The sequence below is a fragment of the Coregonus clupeaformis genome, unplaced genomic scaffold (genome assembly GCF_020615455.1).
Source record: "Coregonus clupeaformis isolate EN_2021a unplaced genomic scaffold, ASM2061545v1 scaf2268, whole genome shotgun sequence".
NCBI lineage: Eukaryota > Metazoa > Chordata > Actinopteri > Salmoniformes > Salmonidae > Coregonus > Coregonus clupeaformis.
In genome coordinates, this window is record NW_025535722.1 from 17,979 (window position 1) to 37,282 (window position 19,304).

General features: G+C 42.9%; 1 pseudogene; it reads right to left on the reverse strand.

Moving 5' to 3' along the window:
* Positions 1 to 19,304, reverse strand: part of LOC123488403 — a 43,359-nt pseudogene that overhangs the window by 2,025 nt on the left and 22,030 nt on the right.

Genomic DNA, 19,304 nt, shown 5'->3' on the forward strand with positions numbered 1-19,304 from the left:
TGTGAATTGGACCATTTTCCTGTCAAAAGTTCTTTTGGGTGTCAGGGAAAATGTATGGAGTAAAAGTCCCGTGTAGCCCCGTGTAGCTCAGTTGGTAGAGCATGGCGCTTGCAATGCCAGGGGTTGTGGGTTCGATTCCCACGGGGGCCAGTATGAAAAAAATAAATAATGTATGCACTAACTGTAAGTCGCTCTGGATAAGAGCGTCTGCTAAATGACTGAAAAGTACATAATTTTCTTTAGGAGTAAAAGTAAAAGTTGGCAAAAATATAAATAGTAAAGTAAAGTAAAGTACAGATACCCCCAAAAACTATTAAGTAGTACTTTAAAGTATTTTTACTTAAGTACTTTACACCACTGCTTGTGGGGACCAACAAAATGTCCCCAGTTGGTCAAATGTTGTTCATTTACTATTCTTGTGGGGACTTCTGGTCCCACACAACCACACTCCCTCCAACCCACCAGTCCCCATTTGTCCGCTTGAGAAAGGGCAAACGTTAGGTTATCAATAAATGTGCATTTTTGTGTGGGTGAACCCGAGCGCCCATCCTCCCCCTCTAAAATCCTGAGATGTCCCTTGTTGTACTAATCCAGTAATACTGTGGCCTAGTATGAGAGAGAGAGGAGAGAGAGAGCGAGAGCGAGAAAGTGGTTGTGTGTGGGTGGACTTCTAAGCATGGCCAAAACATTAAACAGAACACCATGTGCTGACTGCCACCCTAAGCCTCTCCCCCTCTCACACCTCCACATGCATGACCGACACAACCAATGCCCCCCGCATTACAGCAGGTTAGCTTTTTTCCTAATGAATCTTATTCTGGAGGCAGCTCTGCAGAGTGGTCACTAGCTGACACAGCCACAAAGTCATTACATCGGATTTTAAACCCCAAAAAATAAACAAAGCAAATGTTTGTTTTCATGAATTTTACAATTTAGCCAATTTTGACTTTGCAGCTGGCTCATCTAGCAGAAATTGCTCTGTTCTGCATCAAGGACAAGACTAATAAACGTCTACCTGCCACATTACATGGAAAATGAAAGGGTCCATTCCGGAAGTGTACTTAATCCAGAAAAGCAACAAAGAAAACTGTCACGTTATGCCCCTCTCGATGATAAACAAACAAAAATAAATGCATTGTAATGAATTTGAATTCTATGAATAATACATTTCCTGAGTTAATCACAACTTTCTCCTCCCCCTGACAGCTGAGGTGTATCAGACCCAATGATGTGTATAAACCCTGGATGGCGGCAGGTACGCTAGCGGTTAAGAGAGTTGGGAAAGTAACTGAAAGGTTGTTGGTTTGAATCCCAGAGCCGACTAAAAATCTGTCGATGTGCCCTTGAGCAATGCACTTAACCCTAATTGCTCATGTAAGTTGCTCTGGATAAGAGTGTCTGCTAAATGACTAAAATATTTCTGGTGATTTCACAAGCAACACATTTGACAAATGAAAAAAAAAAAAGTATAAATACATTGTAAACCACTGAGGTGAATTCAGAATACATGTGCATTTTACAACTACATGTAAACCAACGACAGTCAATGCTGCTGCAGGTAATATTTTTTTGTGTTTGCTTACACAAAATCGTGTGATTTGCTACACAAAGAACAACTTATAAAGCAACTGGTGATAATGGCAAAAACTATATGGAAGGGGAGAGAGGGTAGGAAAGGGATAGAAAAGGAAAAGGAGGTGGGTGGGTTACAAAGACAACCTAAACACTCATACAGTATAGCGCTTGGGCATGGACAAACTGCATCTGCCACACATCCTCCAATATGTTTCTCTCTCTCTTTCATTCCTTCTATCTCACACACACACACTGGATCATTTCTAATCGTGATCAGCTCAAACAGAAGATGTATGCCAGGGAATCATATGGAACTAACCACCCCCTCATCTCCCACACACACACACACACACACACACACACTAGTACCATATACAGTTCAATGGCCCAGTGAAATAGTGATAGATTGCACGTTGTGCACAGGAGTCCCAGAGTATCTAAAATACTCACCACTAAAACAACATGTGCATTACCACGCGTGCATAGACACGTGTGGAGCAGGGACAACCCAGTTCTATGGTCGCCTGCTGTGGGGGAATCCAATACAGCTAATTGACACCGGACTCTTTTACATAACCAACTGGCTAAGTGATGGTGGATGGTTCCAGAATTCCCCGGGCACAGCTCTTCATCTCGATGACTTTCTGTCTGTGTCCCAAATGTCACCCTATTCCCTATATAGTGCACTACTTAGCACACTATGTAAGGAATAGGGCGCCATTAGGGCTGCACACACTCTCTTTTCCTCACACACGCTCTCCCTCTCTCATGCATAATAGACTACTAATGCCCGCTGGGATAAAAATAAATCAGATAAAGAACGTTGGCATAATAATGAGAATCACAACATTTGTTCTCGAGTGATAGATGACAAGTTGGCTTTGATCCTTTCTAAAGGAGCCCATCCATCTCTTCATCGCGCTCTCTCTCTCTCCCTGACTATCTCTCACTCTCTCGCTCTGAAGTGTGGTGTGCCTGTTCAGAGGCGCTCTCTCTTCTGTCATCTGTTGCTGTGGCAGCCAGGGGGGGTAGGTGACAAGTACAGGATGTCCCCTAGGACCTAGGTCACAGAGGTAACGTACCTACGCCAGTGAAATAGGACTCACTGGGGCCCTTGCTCCCTGCCATCCAGGACCTCTATATCAGGTGGTGAAAGGCAGGCCCTGAAAATCGTTAAAGATTCCATCCACCCAAGCCATAGACAGTTCTCTCTGCTTCCGCACGGCAAGTGGAACCGGTGCATCAAGTCTAACACCAACAGTCTCCTGAACAGCTTCTATCTCCAAGCCATGACACTGCTAAATAGCTAACAAAATGACTATACACACTGAGTTGACCCTTTTTTGCACACTCACAGGGCCCTTCACACTCACGCACACTGACACTCCAACACACACACGTAACACTCACTTCATCATTTGCTCACACACACATAATATGGTCACACACACCCCACTCACATACAATCATCATATACTCTGCCGCTACTCTGTTTATCATATATCCTGATGCCTAGCCACCCTTGACCTATACATATCTAACACTCCATTATCCCTGCACATTGTAAATATGGTACTGGAACTGACTGACCCTGTATATAGTATGCTTACTCACTTTCTCATGTTCTTCTTATTTCTATTTATTGTGTGTTTTTGTTCTACCTTATGTTATTTTTAGTATTACATTGTTATTGATTACTGCATTGTTGGGTTTAGAGCTAGCAAGAAAGGCATTTCACTGTACTTGTGCGTGTGACATTAAAACTTGATACTCTGTGGAGGAACACAGCCTTCTGTACACACACACAGGCAGTCACACACACAAACACATATGTATGCACACACTCGTTTAATACAACACAAGCATGTTTAAAAAAAAATCATGATTTCAATGAGAAAGTAAACAAAGAAACATCTTAATGAAATAAAAGAGCCATATCCATGGCTCACAATTTGTAAACCGAGATGACAGTGTACGTTTCCAGCAGCTTTGAGAAGTAAAATAGAACACATTGGATCATGATTAGTCACAGTTGTCACATACTGTAGAACAAGTAATAGTCCCAGCGCTTTTCACATGATTGTGAAGCTCTTACATTATGCAATTAGATTATATACAGTAGAACTTCAAAGATACGAGCCTCGGAATTACAGATAGACCAATCAACCAAACAGGCAATATGAAACTGGGAACTTCTGTAAAACGTAAATGTTGCTTACATGGTCTAAAAAACACATCAGATATTACAGTATCTGGATAAATGATTAGAAAACACATGTAAAAAAAAAATATATATATATATTTTCTGGAACAAATATTTTCTATAAAAATATATAAAATCAATATATTCTATAATGCGTTTTGTAAGTGAATTTCAAAGTTACGGACATTTCAGTGTTCCGAACAACCTCCATTCCAGACATGTTCGTATGTCGGAGTTCCTACTATACACTGAGTGTACAAAACACCTTCCTAATATTGAGTTGTACCCCCTTTTGCCTCAATTAGTCGGGGCATGGACTCTACAAGGGGTCGAAAGCATTCCACATGGATGCTGGCCCATGTTGACTCCAATGCTTCCCACGGTTGTGTCAAGTTGGCTGGATGTGCTTTGGGTGGTGGACCATTCTTGATACACACGGGAAACTGTTGAGCGTGAAAAACCCAGAAGCGTTGCAGTTCTTGAAACACTCAAACCGGTGCGTCTGGCACCTACTACCATACCCCGTTCAAAGGCACTTAAATATTGTGTCTTGCCCTTTCACCCTCTGAATGGCACAAATACCCAATCCATGTCTCAATTGTCTCAAGGCTTAAAAATCCTTCTTTAACCTGTCTCCTCCCTTCATCTACACTGATTTAAGTGGATTAAACAAGTTACATCAATAATGGAGCATAGCTTTCACCTGGATTCACCTGGTCAGTCTATGTCATGGAAAGAGCAGGTGTTCCTAATGTTTCGTACACTCAGTGTATAATATGTCTCTGATTATTACTTATGTTTTCAACATGGTACTATTGCATTCATTTTACTTGTTTCATTATTTCATTGTTCAACACAATAAATAGCAAAAAGGAGAAAATATCCTTTACGGTATGATATTTTTATTTATTTTCACTACTTCCAATCCAGAGGAGATTTCTCATTTTCTGTAAACAGTTTCAGCCCTATGGGCCCTGGTTAAAAGTAGTAGTGCACTATATAGGGAATAGGGTGCCATTTCAGACCCAATCAGTCTGATCTAAATAGTCCAGTCAGAAACCATTGGCTAGTCTGACTGAAATTATGATGAGGTAATGATCTGTGTCACACAGCAGCTCATTAATGTCAGTCCCATGATCACATATAAATATAAAAGTGTTTGTCTCGCTCTACTCCTCCCTCACTCCCATCCCTTCTCTACACAGTCAGCCGGTCACAATTCGATCCCTAACCTTCCCATTGGCCCCAACGTTTGCAGATGTGTAAGGTGGAAGCAATATGGCGGAAGCTTTATTACTACACTGCTTACACCTATCCAGAACCTTCAGATGAGGGGTTAGGGCCAAGGTGGAGGGAATAGGGAGCGATTTGGGACTGGCTTTTATCCCTCCCTCCCTTTCCCTCTCTTTCCCCCCTCCCCTTCTCCTTCATTCACAAAAACACACACAGTCAGGGGCATGTCACTAAGCCAAGTCCACGTATCCCAGGCCCAATAGCATACAACTGGATTCCATCACAGTTTCAACCACCATCCTGTCTCCATTTATCTGTGAGGACACAACAGAGGGGCAGAGGCCTTCCCATCTCCATAGAAACATCCCTTGATCCCCGATTCCGATCTGTCCCATTGGTGCGCAGAAACCGTGAGACCGTATCATTGGCTAAACCCAGGGAGGTCGTTCCTAGATCACGTCTGCGATTGGCTCCTTGGGTTTCTCGGGCGGTGAGAGCCAGACAGGTGTCAAAGGTGAGAGAGGTGGTCCGGTGGTCCAGGGCCAAATTGGAGTTGGGGGCAGGACGACACAGCCGGCGGAAACGCTACAGGCAACAGGAGAGATGGACGGGTTGTTAGTCACACACAACATATGCCTTAATGCACTGTACAGTATGTCTTATATGCTTAGTACAGTCTTCTGCACTGACTTACTGGCCAACCTAGTCACTATAGCATGATGGGAAGGTACAAGTTATTTTCAAGGCACACTAACTAATGTCTTGTATAATCATAGGGTAAGTCACAGGGGAGATGGAGGTAAGTAAGTGTAGAGTCAGTCCACATAGTGCAGTGTTGGACGGTAGGGGCAAGAGTAACAGTTAATGTGAGAGTCAGGGTTATGGTAAGGCCAAGTGTAGTAGTTGGTTGTTGGTGTAAAAAATGTCACTGTGTGACTGACCTGTGTTAGGCTGCCGGGGTGGTGGCCAGTCGCGTAGAGCGCACAGATGGGCGCAGGGGAAACAGAGGAGAGGGTGAGTAGCCAGCCTAGGGCTGTGGCCCACCCCGGGGCTGCTACGCCCTTCCCCAGGGACAGAGGGGACCAGCACACCAAGGAGAACACAAACGTTGCCTGGAGAGAGAGACAGAGAAAGAGAGTTGCACACACACATTGCTTGTCTGAATATGACCTAATGGATTCATCTTGGACCAGTGTATCAGTCTGATTCAAAATTGATCCATTTATAGGGTAAGAAATGTATAGAGAAAAGTCACAACAACTAGATTCTGCAAAAAAGGTAACCAAATAATTCACACAATTGCTCACATGTATACACAGATATCCAATGACAGACACAATTGGGATATGTGAAGTTCACAGGACTCCTCCCACACACAGGGGTCAAGGGTTAAAGGTCACTCACCGTGCACATGGCTGGTGTCAGGTAGCGCCAGCACAGCTTGAAGAAGGGCAGCGGGCTGTAGCCAATCATGTGCTTAATGTTGTCATTGAACCTGTCAGGCCCTAAGGAACAGGGCGAGGGTTATTACGTGGTTCTGTGGTCAAGGCCTGGTTCTGACCACAACAATGGTTGAACCATGGTTCTGAATTGAAAGGACCATACAAGGTCAGTCTGAAGTCCAGGCACAATCTTGAAGACCAGTAATTGAAAGCTAGAAAATGGTCCTAGAGACGCCAAACCACTTAAATCAGAGCACAAACCCATATAAGACCGTAGAACCGTAGAACAGGATATTGTCTAAGGTCCTAAATAGACCACCTTTAAATCCCACGGTCGTAACGACCATAGAGGACCCACTGGAGACCTGACCGCAGTCTAAACGACCTTGGTCAAACCCAATTTCACAGCTCTCCACAGGGATGTAAAGCATGCCTACCTCAACTCTCCCTGGGCCTATATACAGTGCATTCGGTAAGTATTCAGACCCCTTCCCTTTTTCCACATTTTGTTACGTTACAGCCTTATTCTAAAATGGATTAAATTAACTTTTTTCCTCATCAATACCTCATAATGAAAAAAGGGATAACAGGGTTTTAGAGATTTTTGCACATTTACATAAGTATTCAGACCCTTCGCTATGAGACTCGAAATTGAGCTCAGGTGCATCCTGTTTCCATTGATCATCCTTGAGATGTTTCTACAACTTGATTGGAGTCCACCTGTGGTAAATTCAATTGATTGGACATGATTTGGAACGGCACACACCTGTCTATATAAGGTCCCACAGTTGACAGTTCATGTCAGAGCAAAAACCAAGCCATGAGGTCGAAGGAATTGTCCGTAGAGCTCCGAGACATGATTGTGTCGAGGCACAGATCTGGGGAAGGGTACCAAAAATTTCTGCAGCATTGAAGGTCCCCAAGAACAGTGGCCTTCATCATTCTTAAATGGAAGAAGTTTGGAACCACCAAGACTCTTCCTAGAGCTGGCTGCCCGGCCAAACTGAGCAATCGGGGGGAGAAGGGCCTTGGTCAGGGAGGTGACCAAGAACCCGATAGTCACTCTGACAGAGCTCCAGAGTTTGTCTGTGGAGATGGGAGAACCTTCCAGAAGGACAACCATCTTTGCAGCACTCCACCAATCAGGCCTTTATGGTAGACTGGCCAGACGGAAGCCACTCCTCAGTAAAAGGCACATGACAGCTCACTTGGAGTTTGCCAAAAGGCATCTAAAGGACTCTCAGACCATGAGAAACAAGATTCTCTGGTCTGATGAAACCAAGATTGAACACTTTGGCCTGAATGCCAAGCATCACGTCTGGAGGAAACCTGGCACTATCCCTATGGTGAAGCATGGTGGTGGCAGAATCATGCTGTGGGGATGTTTTTCAGCGGCAGGGACTGGGAGACTAGTCAGGATCGAGGCAAAGATGGAGCAAAGTACAGAGAGGTCCTTGATGAAAACCTGCTCCAGAATACTCAGGACCTCAGACTTGGGCGAAGGTTCACCTTACAACAGGACAACGACCCTAAGCACACAGCCAAGACAACTCAGGAGTAGCTTCGGGACAAGTCTTTGAATGTCCTTGAGTGGCCCAGCCAGAGCCTGGACTTGAACCTGATCGAACATCTCTGGAGAGACCTGAAAATAGCTGTGCAGCGACGCTCTCCATCCAACCTGACAGAGCTTGAGAGGATATGCAGAGAAGAATGGGAGAAACTCCCCAAATAAAGGTGTGCCAAGCTTGTAGCAAGAATGTAATCGCTGCCAAAGGTGCTTCAACAAAGTACTGAGTAAAGGGTCTGAATACTTATGTAAATGTCATCTTTCTGTTTTTTTTATTTTTTATACATTAGCAAAATTCTATAAAAACCAGTTTTTGCGTCGTCATTATGGGGTATTGTGTGTAGATTGATGAGGGAAAAACACAATTTTATCCATTTTAGAATAAGGCTGTTAAATAACAAAATGTGGAAAAAGTGAAGGGGTCTGAATACTTTCCGAATGCACTGTAGGCACGCATGTTTGACGCTAAACGCACACACACACAAACACACACACACACACACACACACACACACACACACACACACACACACACACACACACACACACACACACACACACACAGTTCCCACTGCTTAGGAATCCACCAGAGCAGACAGGTTCCCACCTCACACAGACTGCGCCAGTCCCCATCATCATTCCTATCTACAGCCCCTGTGTCTCTACCTCCTGGCTCTGGCCCTTATCGTAAAACAACAATTGCCTCTTACACTCTCAACTTACATGGAAACAAATTAAAGTAGAACACCCAAAATCCCTCTACAGCTCCACTGTAGACTATCTGCAGATTTACACCCTGGCTTGTCTATGTTAGAGACTTAGTGTTAGCATTAGTGTTAGCATTTGAGGCAGATCTATGCACAGGCTTTTCTGTGTGTCTGGAGTTTTTGGGATGTTAGCGTTAGAACGTTAGTATGTTAGCGTTCGAGGCAGATTGATGCTCAGGTTTTTCTGTCACCTGAGTTTTTCTGTGTTAGCGACTTAGCGTTAGCATCTAAGGGAGATTCATGCCTGAGCTTTTCTTTGTCTAATGTTTTTGTGTGTTAGTATCTGAGGCAGCTACTGTGGGCTTCCCAGGGCCCCATGGCTGAGACTGTGTGGCGACACGTTCAGCGGGAAGATTTAGGGGCTGGGGAGACAGTGACTAATTAATAGGGCTGGCGCTGGCTCTGTCTCCACTACACTCCAGATCACACTGAATGTCTGCAGCTCACAATAGACTACTCCAGATTCATATACTGTTGACCTGAATAGAAATATGGAAGGTAAGGGGAGAGGACGTACAAGATTTGTGCATAGTTAAACAACACCACCGGCGGCTCACTTTGTGTGTAATTGCACAATTGAGAGAGACAGCCATAGAGAGATATATAGATAAAAGTAAGAAAGAAAGAAATTACTGTGTTTCGAGGCACCCATCAGAGGGTGTGTTCAATGTTAAGTGTACATTAGGGTGAATGATGTTGTGTTAAGGTTGTGATAAGGTATTTATTGTGCACAACCTCTGGACTCACCGTAAACCCAGCCCACAGCCACTGACTGGAAGATGGACAGGAGCAGCAGACTGGCCCCACTGCAGGAGTAGTGGTCATAGATCTGGAACACATAGAGACCACCCTATCCAAAGAGAGTGAGAGAACATTACGTCACAGATTTATCACCACGTCATAGATCTATACAATTAAAAGATAGAGGGATATTATTTAATTGGGAGAATACATTTGGATAATGTACTAATTGTAACAGAGTGTCTAGCGGTATGTGAATATGTCAACTAGTTGGACATTAGTTCAAATAGACAGACAGACAAACAGACAACCAATCATGTAGACCAGTGTTTCCCAACCCTGGTCTAGAGTACCCAACTGTACACATTTTCATTGTAGCCCTGGATAAGCCTCAATGAGTTGAATGAGGTGTGTTTGTCCAGCGCTACAACTAAAATGTGTACTGTTGGGGGTACTCGAGACCAAGGTTGGGAAACACTGATGTAGACAGATAGACAGACAGGCAAGCAGACAGACAGACAGACAGACAGACAGACAGACAGACAGCTAGCCAGCCAGCCAGCCAGCCAGTCAGCCAGCCACCCAGCTAGCCATGTAGCTAGTCATGTAGACAGCCCCCCAAGCTAGCCAGCCAGTCATGTGTCCAGTAAAACAGACAACCATCCATCCACCTAGACTGACGACTCACACTAAGTTCTTCTGCTGCTCTGTCGTTCGCTACATACTTTAGTCTGGGACTGCCATCATTGAAGTTGTTTATGGTGAGGAGGGACACAAGGGGCATTGTACAATTACAAAGTAATCAGCGATTGGATCGTCTCTAACCAATCAGAGTATCAAAGCCAAAGACACATTTTCTAACCGCCGCTTTACCCATGTGTGCTCTTGCTCTGGCCCAACCCATTGGTTTCTGGACCAATCAGACAGCCCTGAATGTGTTCGCATTCGGTGAATGGTCGGGGAGGTACTCAGATTCAGACTTCCAGAGAAGAAACTAATGTCAATGGGCATGGCGTAGCGTTTGGCCGGAGCAAGGAGTCTGGGTAGCCAGGCAATCATCCACCCACCCACCCATTCATCCATCCACCCATTCATCCATCCAACCAGACTCACCGGGGTGACCATGACCAGGCCAACCAGGAAGCAGACGACACACACCATCAGCAGCAGCAGCTCACGTCGATAACCCAGCCGGATCACCGTAGGGTAGAGGTCAGTCACAGAGGTCATAAGGGCCTCCAGGCTCACAAACTGGACAGGGGGTGGAAGGGGGAGGGGAACGAGGTAGGTTGGTATGTGTAAGATGGTTGTTACATTGCAATGCTTGTCTGTTGCATACTGTGTGTGTGTCTGCGTGTGCATGTCGATACTGATGCTTGTTACATTGTAATTATTTGTTATATACTGGATGCATGAGTGGAAGAGACCCTGTGTGTTTGTGTGTGAGTGTGTGTGTGCGTGCACACACACACCTGTGTGTCCAGCCCCAGCATGATGATCATGAGGAAGAAGCACACAGCCCACAGCTGAGGGAGAGGCATCATGGCTACAGCCCGAGGGTACGCGATGAAGGCCAGCCCAGGGCCTGGAGAGAAACACACACAGTCAGACACACACAGCCATACACAGTCAGACATACAGTCAGACAAGCACAGCCATACAACACAGTCAGACACATTCAGTGCCTTTAGAAAGTATTCACACCCCTTGACTTTTTCCACATTTTGTTCTGTTACAAAGTGGGATTAAAATGGATTTAATTGTACTTTTCTGTCACAAAAATACTCTGTAATGTCAAAGTGGAAGAATAAAAAAAAACATTTATTAAACACTAATATATCTTGATTATTTAAGTATTCAACCCCCTATGCCAATACATGTTACATTTACATTTACATTTTCGTCATTTAGCAGACGCTCTTATCCAGAGCAACTTACACATTGGTGCATTCACCTTATGATAGCCAGTGGGACAACCACTTTACAATATTTTTTATATTTTTTACATTTATTTTTTATTTTTTGGGTGGGGTAAGGGTGGGTAGAAGGATTACTTTATCCTATCCCAGGTATTCCTTAAAGAGGTGGGGTTTCAAGTGTCTCCGGAAGGTGGTGAGTGACTCCGCTGTCCTGGCGTCGTGAGGGAGCTTGTTCCACCATTGGGGTGCCAGAGCAGCGAACAGTTTTGACTGGGCTGAGCAGGAACTGTGCTTCCGCAGAGGTAGGGGGGCCAGCAGGCCAGAGGTGGATGAACGCAATGCCCTCGTTTGGGTGTAGGGACTGATCAGAGCCTGAAGGTACGGAGGTGCCGTTCGCCTCACAGCTCCGTAGGCAAGCACCATGGTCTTGTAGCAGATGCGAGCTTCAACTGGAAGCCAGTGGAGTGTGCGGAGGAGCGGGGTGACGTGAGAGAACTTAGGAAGGTTGAATACCAGACGGGCTGCGGCGTTCTGGATGAGTTGTAGGGGTTTAATGGCACAGGCAGGGAGCCCAGCCAACAGCGAGTTGCAGTAATCCAGACGGGAGATGACAAGTGCCTGGATTAGGACCTGTGCTGCTTCCTGTGTAAGGCAGGGTCGTACTCTGCGAATGATAGAAACACCTTTGGCACTGATTACAGTTGTGAGCCTTTTGGGGTAAGTCTCTAAGAGTTTTGCACACCTGGATTGTACAATATTTGCCCATTATTCTATTTTAAATTCTTCAAGCTCTGTCAAGTTGGTTGTTGATCATTGCTAGACAGCCACTTTCAAGTCTTGCAATAGACTTTCAAGCCAATTTAAGTCAAAACTGTAACTCGGCCACTCAGGAACATTCAATGTCGTCTTGGTTAGCAACTCCAGTGTAGATTTGGTCTTGTGATTTAGGTTATTGTCCTGCTGAAAGGTGAATTCATCTCCCAGTGTCTGTTGGAAGCAGACTGAACCAGGTTTTCCTATAGGACTTTGCCTGCGATTAGCTGTACTCCATTAATTTTTATCCTAAAAAACTCCTTAATCCTCGCCCATAACATGCATACCCATAACATGTTGCAGCCACCACCATGCTTGAAAATATGAAGAGTGGTACTCAGTGATGTGTTGTGTTGGATTTGCCCCAAACATAACGCTTTGTATTCAGGACAAAAAGTTAATTTCTTTGTCACATCTTTTGCAGTATTACTTAAGTGCCTTGTTACAAACCCCCACACCATCACACCATCACACCTCCTCCATGCTTCATACATTTACATTACATTTTAGTCATTTAGCAGACGCTCTTATCCAGAGCGACTTACAGGAGCAATTAGGGTTAAGTGCCTTGCTCATGGTGGGACACACACATGTGGAGATCATCCGTTCACCTACTCTGCGTCTCACAAAGACACGTCGGTTGGAAATAAACATCTCAAATTTGGACTCATCAGACCAAAGGACAGATTTCCACCAGTCTAATGTCCATTGCTCGTGTTTCTTGGCCCAAGAAAGTCTCTTCTTCTTATTGGTGTCCTTTAGTAGTGGTTTCTTTGCAGCAATTCGACCATGAAGGCCTGATTCACGCAGTCTCCTGTGAACAGTTGATGTTGAGATGTGTCTCTTACTTGAACTCTGTGAAGCATTTATTTGGGCTGCAATCTGAGGTGCAGTTAACTCTAATGAACGTATCCTCTGCAGCAGAGGTAACTCTGGGTGTTCCTTTCCTGTGGTGGTCCTCATGAGAGCCAGTTTCATCATAGCGCTTGATGGTTTTTGTGACTGCACTTGCAGAAACTTTCAAAGTTCTTTAAATTTTCCTGATTGACTGACCTTCATGTCTTAAAGTAATAATGGACTTTCATTTCTCTTTGCTTATTTGAGCTGTTCTTGTCATAATATGGACTTGGTCTTTTACCAAGTAGGGCTATCTTCTGTATACCACCCCTACCTTGTCACAACACAACTGATTGGCTCAAATGCATTAAGAAGGAAATACATTCCACAAATTAACTTTTAACAAGGCACACCTGTTAATTGAAATGCATTCCAGGTGACTACCTCATGAAGCTGGTTGAGAGAATGCCGAGAGTGTGCAAAGCTGTCATCAAGGCAAAGGGTGGCTACTTTGAAGAATCTCAAATATAAAATATATTTTGTTTAACACTTTTTTGGTTACTACATGATTCCATGTGTTATTTCATAGTTTGATGTCTTTACTATTATTCTACAATGTAGAAAATTGTAAAAATAAAGAAAATCCCTGGAATGAGTAGGTGTGTCCAAACTTTTGACTGGTACTGTATATTGGCATAGAAAACTGTAATGTACCTGACTGGGCCACATCTGCGATGTCCACGCCCTGCTCCTGAGCCATGAAGCCCAGCACAGAGAAGATGGCAAAGCCTGCCAGGAAGCTGGTGGCACTGTTCAGCAGGCACAGGGAATAACAGTCCCTGGCAAACAACACAGACAATCACAATCAATCACTGAGTAAATATAGGTAACAGACAATCTCAATCAATCACTGACTTCAAACTATCTATAAAAAAGAAGAATTAATCAATAAAACAAAATGCTTTAAAACATTTTCCATTATGTTCCCTAATGAACACGACCCTGGGTTTGTAATTGCCAAGACCTGTGTGTCAGTGTGGGAAACAGGCAGTGTGGGATTTTGTTCTAGTTGGGGTACGGTCTCTGTGTTTTCCCTGTCATTCCAGGCATTCTTTATGTAAAACATCTGGGGACTGGGGGACTGGGAGTCGGGGTCTGCCTCCTAAATGTCTCCCTATTACTGGGTCATAAGTAGTGCACTACATAGTAAATAGGGTGCCATTTGGAACAAAGCCAGGGAGTCCCTTCAAAAGCAAATGTTCATCAACTTCAAGTTCTACGGTTAATTTTGCCAAGTCATGAGATGAAAATTGAAAGGTTAAATTATTAATTTGCTTTATTTGTCTTGGTGAGCTAAATTGATGAAATTAGTACCACTTTGTGAATTTGGTTTGTTGTATCATCTACTGTGTGTGTGTGCGTGTATGAGGCTCACTTATAGCAGTCGTTGTTGTATTTGTTGTAGCTGCCCAGGGCGGTAAGGCTCCCCAGACAGATGCCATAAGAGAAGAAGATCTGAGTCCCCGCATCCATCCATACCTAAACAGAGATGGACAGATAGATAGAGATGGATGGAAGGAAGGAAGGAAAGATGGAGAGAAAAAAATTAGGGAAAGAGAAAGGGTAAAAGTAGAGAGAGAGCGAGAGAGAGAAAGAAGGAGGGAGCAAGACAAAAAGAGAGTGATGTCTTGAGATGTTGCTTTTTTCTCTATTTTTGTTTCATCAGACCAGAGGACATTTCTCCAAAAAGTAAGATCTTTGTCCCCATGTGCAGTTGCAAACCGTAGTCTGGCTTTTTTATGGCGGTTTTGGAGCAGTGGCTTCTTCCTTGCTGAGCGGCCTTTCAGGTTATGTCTATATAGGACTCGTTTTACTGTGTATATATATACTTTCTGAGTGGTATGACGGCTGCGTGGTCCCATGGTGTTTATACTTGCGTACTATTGTTTGTACAGATGAACGTGGTACCTTCAGGCGTTTAGAAATTGCTCCCAAGGATGAACCAGACTTGTGGAGGTCTACCATTTTTTTCTGAGGTCTTGGCTGATTTATTTTGATTATCCCATGATGTCAAGCAAAGAGGCACTGAGTTTGAAGGTAGGCCTTGAAATACATCCAAAGGTAAACCTCCAATTGACTCCAATGATGTCAATTAGCCTACCAGAAGCTTCTAAAGCCATGACATCATTTTCTGGAATTTTCCAAGCTGTTGAAAGGCACAGTCAACTTAGTGTGTGTAAACTTCTGACCCACTGGAATTGTGATACAGTGAATTATTAGTGAAATAATCTGTCTGTAAACAATTGTTGCAAAAATGACTTGTGTCATGCACAAAGTAGATGTCCTAACCGACTTGCCAAAACTATAGTTTGTTAACAAGAAATGTGTGGAGTGGTTGAAAAATGAGTTTTAATGACTCCAACCTAAGTGTATGAACACTTCCGACTTCAACTGTACTAGGTTACGAAATCCAACTTTTTGGATGTACTGTTAATGAAACGTCAGAGAAAGACCCTACTGAACGATTCAGAACATGAATAATTGCCTCCTCTCCTTGTTCGGGCAGGCTTCGTCGTTCGTCGTCATCGGCCTTCTAGCCACTGCCGCTCCTCATCTCATCATTCTATTTTTTTTGTCTTGTTTATTACACACACCTGGTTCATATCCCCTCATCAGTACCTGTAGAACTGTTCCCTCTGCCCCCTTGTCTTTGTGTGTGATTGTTTATTGTGAAGGTTATATTAGCTCGGTGGAGCTCTGTGTATGTCGTATCGGCGGGATATTTCACCCGTGTGCCTTGTTGTTTCCAGTGCGTCTGATTTCCGCACTGGAGTTGTTTGACGCCTTGCTGCGTACCGCTGTGTTTTCGGAATAAACCTTTTATTCTCTGATTTACTCTCCTGCGCCTGACTCCTTCAAAATCACTCACCACAATAATCATTAGGGTTAGGCGGTATCCATATTTTCATACAGTATTACCGGAAGTACACACAAGGGCAGCTATAAAAAATAAAATAAACGCTAAAGACAATTTAGGCAACATGGATCTTGATTCAGGAGGGGATTGATTGTCTCTGCTGTAACCAAGAAACTTGATCTCGCCATCTAGACACTTAGCTAGCAAGTTATCATAACCAAATGCAAAGCTGGAGCCCTGAGCTGGATATAATTTATTTGGCACATCTTATATAGTTAACTTATAGTTATAAACAGTGGCGTAACACCCCTATATATATACAGTACCAGTCAAAAGTATGGACACACCTACTCATTCAAGGGTTTTTCTTTATTTTGACTATTTTCTACATTGTAGAATAATAGTGAAGACATCAAAACTATGAAATAACACATATGGAATCATGTAGTAACCAAATAGCCACAGTATGCCAAGAGTGTGCAAAGCTGTCATCAAGTCAAAGGGTGGCTATTTGAAGAATCTCAAATATTTTTTGATTTGTTTTAACACTTTTTTGGTTACTACATGATTCCATATGTGTTATTACATAGTTTTGATGTCTTCACTATTATTCTACAATGTAAAAAATAGTCAAAATAAAGAATAACCCTTGAATGAGTAGGTGTGTCCAAACTTTTAACTGGTAGTGTATGTAAAGACAAGATTAAATCAAGAATAGTCTGATGGGTGACAATATTAGCCTATCACTTGTGAATTATATATTATCACTTGTGAATGATGCCCAGCGTAAGGTAAGAAACAATGCCTTTTTTTGGCGACTTTTTCTAATCATAGTCACACACCTCATGTAGCCTAGCCCATATATATGTTCATATGCTTATATGTTTTGACAAGGTTTGTATCACAACTAAAGTGGCCAAATAAGTTCTAGAAATTAAGCACATTAATCCGCTTTACAAGGGGTGTAAAGCCTAACTGGCATACATAAGCAGCACGTGAGTTTAAAGTTTGGGGAAGATAATTTTCACCATAAAAATTTATCATAATAAAAGCATTACATGCATAATCACATTAACAGTCCCTTTTGATAATGGTGTTTTCCCACTAATGGAACATTTGCGCTTATAGCCTACTGCCGTGTGTGCATTGCTGCGCTTATAATTTGAAGAAATAGCCTAATAGTTTATCACATTTTAAGCTAAACGTTCTGATCTGTTGTGTCAGCCTCATTGCGTAAAAAAAAAAAGTGGGATGCTACTGGTTGTATTAATTTGGGATCTATCGCATCTGTCCACAACTGTCCCAGACTATATTTGGAATATTGATTTCTCGCACAGAATAGAATCGGTCAACTTTTGTATTATGGGGGATAGTAGATAGACATAGGCTAATGCTTTTGCAGTTCGTTAGGCCTACTCATCTTGTTTGCTGACGAAAAGTAAATGTGGACAGTTCTTCCAATATCTTCAATATGCACCTCGGAATTGGATAAGGATGCACGCAGTTGCGTCCCGAAGTGGTAGCCTGTGAGAAAGACCCGATCACGCATGTAAGTGAGAGGTCCTTCGGGGACACGCAGCACAAAGGGAGAAGGGAACAACGGCCACACAAGGCGTGGATTTTTTTAGGGTGCATTATGGCCACACAAAGGGGATGCCGCTGTGAAATTCAAGGCATTATCAAGTGCTTGTCAAATTGTGAATTAGAAACTGATGAAGTGTGTACTGCCTGCAAAAAAACTAAGCTCATGCCTTTCAAGCAACTTTTTCAAATCATCATTAGATTCGCATCATGTAGCCTTACAATGTATTAAAAATCAAAACATATAGCCCAAAGTTTGTAGAACAACTAAAGTTACATTAATAACTCTAAATTAAGCACATAGGAGTACCTATTTCTTTGCTAACCGCACAACACAGAACTCCCTCAAATCGATTGGAGAAAATATCCTTTCTATTTTATTCAGCTTTGTTCAATTGTATTCTTCATACTACAAAATAATATAAAATAATGCAGCAGAATTCTAGCCAAATTTTGTCTGCTAAATGAACTAGTGTAGCCCACAGCCATATGGCATAGCCAGATCAGGACCTAACATAAGGACAACTCAGAGTATGCTATTATTTTCTTCTGAAATAGACTACATTTTCTTCATATCATGTTTCTTTAGACCTGTCTAAAATAAAAAATGGATTTATTGTGAAGGTGTAGGCTATATTACATGGATTTAATACGACTTTTTAAAATGTAGATGTTCCAAAGATCTGCATCAGTGGCTTGTAGGCTATGTGTGGAAGCCAGGAGATGCTAAATGTGTTTATGTTAATTAATGGTCATTTACCGTGAGACCGACAGTTATTTGCTTGACAATCACCGGCTGGCAAAATTTCGTGACCGCCACAGGCCTAATTATGATGACTTCGGAGGACGTCCTCCAACCTATCAGAGCTCTTACAGCATGAATAAACATATTATCCATCCACTCAAAGGATCAGAGAATGAATCTAGTATCGAAAGCATAAACTACAGCTAGCTAGCACTGCAGTGTGTGGTGAGTAGCTGAATGACAATAGTTGAACAGTTTTGAACAAATTAATTTCTTCAAAAATAAAGGAGAAGCAGCTGAGAGAGAGAGAGCTAGCTATATTTTGTTGTATTTTTTTTTATTCTACTTAGTTTACCTTTCACTTACTTAGCCAGCTAATGCAGCTACTTTAGCCTGCTCAACAACCTGACTCAAACAGTGAGACAAATGCTATTTATGTTAGCTAGCTGGCTAAGGCTATTCAACACTGCAACTCTTCCAAGTGAAAGTAAGCTTTTGGTTTTATTAATTTATTGCCACCGGGGGCTGGCCGGTGTAACTGCTAAACAGCTTGCTGTACACTGTATTGTGTGATTGTACATATGGATTGGATTGTGGGTTTACTAACGAGTTAGTTCTAGTAGCTATGTTGACTATGACGTTAGATAATATGGTGACAACTATGTAGGCTGTGTTGTGGTTAATGGTTATGGTATGAAGGTTTGGCTTGGAGAGTTTTTTCACTTGGTCACAGACAGCTGTTGTGTTGTGCACTGAAGTCCACAAACAAAGGGAGAAGGTGAGGAGGAGAGCGCATAGATGCGAGAAGGATTTATACAATGAGGAAAGTGATGATGCTGTATGTGGCTGCTAAGAAAGTGAACTGTGCGCGTGGGTGATCAGGGGTATATTTATTCTGCCAATTCTGTTGCAAAATGTTTCTTAAATGGAAGCAAATGCAACGAAACAGGGACGAACCGAGCTG